At 37.8% G+C, this 8,672-nt stretch overlaps 1 long non-coding RNA gene across 1 annotated transcript in view; it reads left to right on the top strand.

Annotated features, from left to right (window-relative positions):
• LOC148188049 (uncharacterized) overlaps window positions 1–8,672 on the top strand; it is a 30,514-nt gene that overhangs the window by 19,460 nt on the left and 2,382 nt on the right. Inside the window, exons 4-5 of the long non-coding RNA XR_015778103.1 lie at window positions 6,775–6,837; window positions 7,787–7,891. This is a non-coding gene — a long non-coding RNA (uncharacterized LOC148188049). The remainder of the gene's footprint in view (window positions 1–6,774; window positions 6,838–7,786; window positions 7,892–8,672) is intronic.

Genomic DNA, 8,672 nt, shown 5'->3' on the forward strand with positions numbered 1-8,672 from the left:
AAAACCATGCAAGCGCCAGGGCCGGCTTGCATTAGTGCCAAGTCGGCTGACGCTGTGCTACAATCAGTTTGCCTGATATCAGACAGAATTGTTCACTTTTTTCACTCAAATTTCATTTTCAGTCTTCATTGACCCCACTCTAACAAATTTCCATGGGCAAGGGGTGTTCAATTTTCCCAAACCTATTACTAGATATCCATGTATTTGCCTGAATCTAGTGTCAATTTAAGTCCACAGTGACGCACAACCATCCCAGCATACTGGTTTTGCCCATGTTTTAAGAATGGAGCAAGTGATATCAAAAGTTGATTACGTGTTGTAAGTAAGCAAGTGAAGTAAAAAAGTACACTTTCGGACAAATTGAGAAGACGCCATTTATGTGGCTACATCTATCTCGTCTAAAGCGGTTGTCATTGTTGCCATTACTCCTGACTGGTTCTGGCAAACAGCTGGACAACAGCTTGAAAATGGTGTTTGTCCCACACGTTTGGCTGATTAGCTAATTGTGAGTCCCAGCGCAGCGCTCTTTGGAGCAATTGCTTTTTTCAACCAAGAAACCACTGTTTTATGTCACTATGCCAGACAAATCAGTCAGTTTGGGGGTGTAAGTGGATTCAAAGGTGTGGACCAAGTGGCAAGTGGCTCCATGGTTGAAAAATTAAGCCAGCAAGGAAGTGCCAAAGACTGCAGTTCTTTGAACAGTCACTTGAGACAGGTTCCAGTCAATCCCCATTAAAATGCCAACTTTACAACAGAAATAAACATGTTGAGTCTGGTATAAAAACAGTTTTGACTCTGTAGCTAATTTCCCCCTTCATGACAACTTGAAGGGGGTGGATCTTTTATAACTTCTTTGTTTGCATTTAATTGAGGCTTAAAGTTATGCATACTTAAGGGCAGGCCACTTTGAGTGACAGGCTGTCTGCCGATAGTGTCCTCGGCTTCAGCCTCTCACCTAAATATGGTCACTTTTTGCTCCAAAAATCCAAGATGTCAACAACTGTAATGCTGATGGGTGATGTCACGGTAGCAACGTTCATTATTTTTACAGTCTGTAGTCCAGACCCAGGCAAACCGACTGAGCTGGCTGTACTTGGAAGGCATCTCACATCATTATCACACATCAAAGTTGACAGCATACATCCAATCAACTGCACTATCCACTACTTCTTTAAGTTCAAACATGACTTCACATACTTCTCTCTGCTTTAGGCAGGCAATGTGTGCAAAGTTATGAAATTCCCCTTTAATGGCTAAAAGGATTGCACGCTGTTCATTGTGCAGCCCAGATTGTCTGCCTGGTTGAGTTAACTGATGACCTTTCTATGTTTTATCCGCCTGCTCTTCTGCCCAAACCACTTGTCACCAAGACAGAAAATGTAACTGTAAAAAGCACAAACCAGTGCCTGCAAGCATGCACATCCACGTGTTTAACTTGTTGGATTTGCTATATCAAAATCATTTGATGATGAATGAATCATCTCAATTGTAGAGTGCAACAAATTTACTCTAAAGGTGGAGTTGACAGTCTAAATGATAGTTTTGATTCATTTACTGGTTATATTTGTTTGTTGGTTAAATTGATTAGCTTTTTTTCTCCAATCCTATCAGCAAAATTTTGCTGATAAGTATAGATTAAAGCGGTTCAAAAACTAGTAAGTGCAACTTGAGTTGAGATCTTTTTTTTTACACTTATTGATATAAATGTCAAGGATTGACCTCCCATGTTCAGAACTGCCTGCAGTTTGTGTAAAGTTTTGATTTTTGAAGTCAGCAACAAATTCCTAAATGCTGCTTAGAATACGGCTAGCCTAATGTGAACAGTGTTACTCAGTTTGCAGTACTTATAAACTGTGTGTCAAATGTAATATATAATGTAAACAAAATGTGCACTACATAAAAAAGTAAGGGAAGTTCTTACAGAGAGATACTGTTTCTCCTGCCAGAAAGGAAATAGCTTGAGACACCATCATTTGTCAGTTATTACAAAAATTCAGAAGGGAAATTTCATTGACCTTTTAGATGACCTCATTGACTTCATGTGCAAAATTGTGTCATCAAATTGATCTTCAACTTGCTTCAACTGATAAGAGTTCTGAACCATAACAGTTCATCTGCATTTCAGGGGTTAACTGGAGGGTCACAGGTTTACACCCTCTTTGGCAACCTCTGATCCTTAGCAGTTAGTGGTTCTAAAACCTGTTTTGGTTCCTTCTGTAGATTTCTAGTTACTTTATTGTACAACACTCACATTATGTTAAAAAAAAGAACAGTCTTAATCCATGATAAAAAGAATCAATGTGTGAAATTAGAATCAATGTATTACTATGTGCTCTCTGTCTCAGGTCGTAAAGAGCCTTAGAAAATCTAAAATTCACCACCCCATGCACTATCATGTTAAATGTCTGGTCACATTAAATATTGGCAGCCAGGAAAACCTGCTGAACACAGACCACTGTATCAGCTCTTATTTTGCTTTCTACTATACTGTCAAGTTACTGCCAGCAATACCCATCACTATGGCAACATAACATATGCCATTTGGTGGACGCTTGTGTACCTTATAGTGCCTTATAGTGCTCTGTTTTAGTACGACTGCCCGAAAGGAAGTAAAGGCCTGACTCTAATCTAAGCACAGGAAGGGTCAATATTTGTGAAACATTTTACCTGAGGGACACTGAATTATTAATTAGCAGCTTCTTTAGCACTAATATAATTTTTCTTTCTTGAAAAGGTGTTGTCATTGTTGCTCAGTTTGGAAGATGATTTTGTTGATGCGTCTTGGTCTCGTGCTGAATTTGACTCTGACTTGTCTTTACCAGAAGTGGCTGTTGTCTTCACTTTTTCCTGCATTTTCACTGACAGTTTTATTGATATGTGTCATATTTTCTCCCTATCGTGGCTCAGTCCCTAGCAGCAGATTTAATTTTTTAAGTGTCATAGAATTGTTTTTCATGATCTCTAAGTTGTTGCATGTCTTGGTCTTTATCTGAAGTAAGTCTTGCTTTGCTCTGATCTTGATCAACTTTACACTTGCTCTAGGCCAAGACATTTCTGAATTTGACATTAAATAAGGCTTTAGATGTACTTAGAAGTAGTCTGTGGTTTATATCTGCCCTCTGAGGCGACGCAACGTAGAATCATGTCATTTGGCAGAGGAAAGATTACTTTGCCATTTTCATGGCCCGCCGTGTAGCTTCCTGCATGCTACAGTGGGTGGTCTAACACTTATATCAGCTCTGCTCTACTTCACATGGCAGGCTGACTTTTACTGAGTGGAGGCCTTTGCCTCTCATTTATTGCTTTAAAAGTATCCAACTAAAGGCCTCAGATATTTGAAGGAAAAAGCCACAAAACAGCTGTAGAAGTTCATATGCCTCCTCTAGTTCCAGACAGTGAACTCTGACTTAAGAATACTTTCTTTTACATCTGTTGGAAAAAAAATATGATTTGAGACTTTGGTAACCATGGCCTTTTTAAACAGCTCCATACATTGGTTGAATGCTGGGCTTTAATTGTGCTTATTCTGAGAGCATCTGTTACCCGGAGGTGAATATCTCACTTTAGATTGAACTCATTACACATACAGGAGGTGTTGCTGCATGTTTTTCCCATTAGTGCTACAGAAGGAAAGAAAGATCTGACGAGGTTGTTTGAGACTTTTTAGAAGTTGGTGGCTGTGTTACTGAGTTATAGTAGAGCCTTGTGGTTCATGCAGCAAGGAAATGAATTTGGACAATTAGAAGCAGCAGGAAAAATAATCAGTCCAGTACTGTGCACTTAAAATGATTTTTGCTACAATGGAAGTCACTTGTAAGTGTGGTAATTTCCATAGCTGAATATAAAAACAATTCTCAATATTCATTTCAATTTGGCTTCAAGGTGTGGGTTTTAACTGCATCAGGAGATGTGTTATCGAACAGTTACTTATCTGCATCATGGATGTATGGTGAGAATTGGATACAACGTTGCAGGCGGGGCCCAGTTATTTCCTGTACAAGTTGCTTGGTGATGCATGAAGCCAAAAGAAGATTGACTTCCTGGATGTAAAATTACCTGGATCTTCCGCATCATTGGGCCCATAGAGCTAGGACACTAGCAACTCTGCCGGCTACCTACAGCTACTTCCAGTTTAGCCCTCTGCTAACTTGAATGGTGATAAAATAATTTAATTGTGCAACTCTTCTAGATTTGTTATTGGACGAAATGGATCAAATCCTGATAGTTAAAAAAGATTTACTGATTTACAGATGTCTATTTCACAGTGTAAGTCCATGGAAAAAACACTTTTGGGCTCTATGTCATTACATGACAGACCTGGACGTTGTTGTTACATAGCTTGTCTACTATGTCCAATTGGCGTCAAAGTCCATCCCACTTCCATGTGTCTTGATTTACTCATCCAGCAGCCAAAAAGACAGAGAAAGACCAGCCTGAGCTAAAAGGAGAGGCCAGAAATGTAACTACAACTGAATGCTAACATTGCTCGGTACTGTGCTCCCCTATATGTTCACCAGCTAGTTGCTAACTTTAGCCAGCCTGTTCTCATTCCAAACTCATAAAATAATGCCGCTTTGATTGTGCTTTTGGCGTAGGATCACAAGACCAAAAGCCACTTTCACGTGGGCATGACCCACAGCTGGACAGTGTCAGGTGGGAACGCAGCCGGACAGAACGGTTCGGTTGCCTAATCCTAACTATCCGTGCCAGCATGTGCGTTTTTGACGTCCCACAGCTGGTTGCCATGTGCTTGTGTTGTCTAAATATAACCACACGCCATCATCTCACCATGTGCGTTTGTTGACATCACGGTAGACAGTTGACATCAGGTATCAGATAGTGAGCAGCAGGTATCCAAGAGAAACAGCAACACAAATATAGCAAGGCAAAAACCCTAATGAGAGCTTTTCTGGGGTTTCTGGCTTTTACTTTCAATTTTGCTGGTGAGCATGTTTGCAAATAGTAAAAGACAATCCTGCACAGTACATCTTAAACGCTTTGAAACTTGAGCAAATTGGCTTGATTTCTTGCAAAAACATGGGAAGAAATAAGTGAGCTATGAAAGAGGAAGTTACCCCCAAAAAAATAGCAAGAAATTTGTGAAAAGCACAAGAAAATGTGTGAAATAAACAAAAAACTTTAAAAAAAAAAGAAAAAAAAGAAAAATGGCAAACAGGACTTGTTGAAACTGCTTCTGTAACATAATTTTAAATATGTACTTATGAAAATTATAAATTTTCACTATATATATATATACATTTTCCCTAGCTTTTTTCTCTTCTTTTCCCTTAGACATTTCCCCTAGCCTATTAAAACATAATTTTCTAAATCTGCTTATTTCTGACAATTTGTGGAATATTTCTTCACTAAGTACCTCATTGCATTTATCCCATGTTTTTGAAAGACTTTGCACCAGTGTGTTCAAAGGGTTGAGGTCAAATTCAAAAGACTTAATGCTTACTGATATTGGGTTTAATACGGGTAGTTTTATGCTCCAAAAACTAGTTTAAAAGCCTCGTTTTGCATTAAGTTTTACATAACTTTGTCTTGGAGTAACTAGTGGTCAGTGTATTGTAGGTGATGTTTTATTTAATCTATTTTTTAAATGTTCCTCTACTTTTTCGTTGTCTGCCCAGACTGAAACAAGACTGTCATGACTTCCTTTCATGAAGAGAAACATTGATTTCGGCTCAGCGGGGATCATGCAAAACAGCCTCTCATTAAAATCATAATTAGAACTTGGAAATGGCACATGGGGTTCAACTCCAGGGCGAGCTGAAAATCACTGGAAACTATTAAACTTGCACTTAGCCTTTACCTCCCAAACAAAGTATGTCTGATTCCGGTTATGACATTTTACACAACGTGAGGTGAAAGCTGAGAGCAATGTCACATCTGCTGAAGATGTTTCTAGCATTATATAGAGGCTAACTCTCTATAAAGTTATGGACCCTAGTAAACACTTTGATGCCTCAACCCACCCTATTTGATCCTTTTTAGTGACCAAAATAGGACTTATTTAGATACTAAAACTCGGTATCTATATGTGATACTTGTTTTGTTGTGACAGGTTAAAAAAAACCCAAAAACATATCAGTATCCTTGATTACTTATTTTTCAAAGTCAAGGGCATTTAGTCTTTTCCTCCTGAAGGTCACTGCTGTGCATCATCATCTATTCTTACACAAATATCAAACTATAGAGTCACAACAATCCTCCTGACAATAAGATACCCTATCAGTTGTAAAGGTCCAGTTCAAACACACATTACCACACACACACATTCACATAAACACACGCACACTCTGCCCTCTCCCTGTCCCCAGCCCTGGTTGCCTAGGAGACAGCTGAGACAGGGACCCCATCTCATTACACACCAATAGGGTTGTGTGAGTGGCTGGAGGATGGAAGCTTGGGATTTTTATCGCCATCTAGCAGCCAAGACAGAGAAAGACATTTAATTTTTTTTAAAGTCACATTTCTGCCTAGTAACCCAATATGCTGACTTCTGCTGGCACTGAAATCCAGCCTGGAATTGTTAATGAGACACATCATACTGTGGGACACAAGATGACATGTTTGATGTGGGCCATTGGTCAAATAGAAACCTGCTTGGTAATTGCCGATTGATTATAAAAAAAAAATGAGGACACAGTTTTGTGTTTTTTAAAGTAAGGCAACTTAAGCTTGTTACCCAGCATATTGTCACACAATTTAAACACAGTCCTCTGATACATCAAGAGATAAATCACAAACATGGCTGTTTTTTTCTAGATAGATGGAGCTTATACAGGTGGTGAACGGTGACCAAGTTCTACCCTTAAGCCCAATTCCAAGGTACTTGTATATTAAACAAAAATTTAAATGCAACACTTTTGTTTTTGCTCCTAATTCTCACATGGAGAAGCTGGAGATCGAAGACTTTTTATGCACTCAGTAGTGCATGCTCAGCTAAATGCAGGATGGCCACCAGCTTTGTCTGGACAAGGTGCTGGAAACACCAATAAGTCCAAATTTGTAGAGAAGACTTACACACTCAATAGACATATTTCACAAATGTGTTAAAATCCATGTTATTGAGCATTTTTCCTTTTCCATGATAATCTATCCACCTGACAAGGTTGGCATATTATGATGCTGATTAATCAGCACCACTGCTGTATAGGTGTGCCTTGGGATCATATATTTTAGAGAAATATGTCTATTGAGTGCAAAAAAGTGTTAGATCTTTGGGAGCAAAAACAGAGGTTTTTTTAGCATTTATTTAGCATATTTCCTTTTAGTATTTTACCTTTTTTATAATACTTTGTTTATACTTGTACTTAACTACATTTCACAGGTAAATATTCAACTATTCAGTCAACTGCCACTAGTTGCTTGCCATATTTAAATTTTACATGTAAAATGTTTAATTAGCTTTTAAAATATTATCATTTTTTGGTTAAACTATCCAGCTGTATATAAAGCCACATACAGTTCAAATTTGCTTCACCAACTATAGCATTAAAATTGTGCTTATATGTAAATGCAATAATTATTAGCCTAAAAAATAAAATTAAATAACACTGACAAGGGGTCAGTCTGGAGAAAAAATGTACTTCTACTTATGATACTTTTAAGTACATTTTGTTGCCAAAACCTACATTTTGTTGCTAGTGGTTTTACTTTAATAAAATTTGGTATGCAGGACTTGCGTATAATTATTTTTCTATTGTATTATTGCTTCTTTTACTTAAAGTGGTTTCCTATAAGCCTCATTTTTATGATGCAGTTCTGTCTGCCACAGGGTACAATCTCCTGGAAAAATGGAGACTTGATTTACGGCACAAAGGAAGAACATGGCCCCCTTGTTTTCCCCGGTAGCGCTCCCGAGTTACCAAAGAGCATGGAAGTAAGTTCACTGCAGTTACTGTTTCCAGTGGCGGTAATGGCTAATGGGAACAATCTAAGTTACTGTTGAAGCTGTTGTAGTTGATGAGGAAAACAGAAAGCGATCACCTTGTTCTTTATGAAAGCCGCACCGACAGTAATACCACTTAGAGACAATAGATGAGGAAAAGCTGAAAAGTTGTCTGTTTCCACTTAAAGAACATGATCAAATACTTCTTGCACCTCTGAACCTTACTTTATATATTTCTGCGCCATCCTACATAGCATACAAATCTCATCAGGTTCGAAAGGGTAAAATTGAAGGGTCTCATGTGCAAATGTTTTTTGTGGGTCCTTGAAAAGGAAAAAAAAATATACTAGAAAGTAGTCTTAGTATCCTAATGATGTATAGGTTTTCTCTCAGTATCAAAATCATTTATGAGTCTGAATAACACAGATTAAATTCCAAACTCCACATTTATGTGATTCTAGACAAAATCAACTACATAAAAGTTCAAGTTATTGATTTAATGTATTTTATGCAGTGATAGAAGAAGTATTCAGGTGTTTTACAAGTCAGAGTAGAGCTAGCACAATTTAAAAATACTCCCTTACAATTAGAAAAATGGACGCTGATTGTAGTACATATTATATTATTTAATTATTGTGATATTTTAATGTAATGGCTGGTGAAAATGAAGCTAATTTTAATTACTTTATATATTGTTCAGTAGATCAATCCGTTTACAGCAATTCATTACATTTTATAAAATGGCCCTACCTTATTTGAATGACATTTGAAT

Source organism: Plectropomus leopardus, chromosome 12 (genome assembly GCF_026936395.1).
Source record: "Plectropomus leopardus strain MGB_pleo_1.0 chromosome 12, ASM2693639v1, whole genome shotgun sequence".
Classification (NCBI taxonomy): Eukaryota; Metazoa; Chordata; class Actinopteri; order Perciformes; family Serranidae; genus Plectropomus; species Plectropomus leopardus.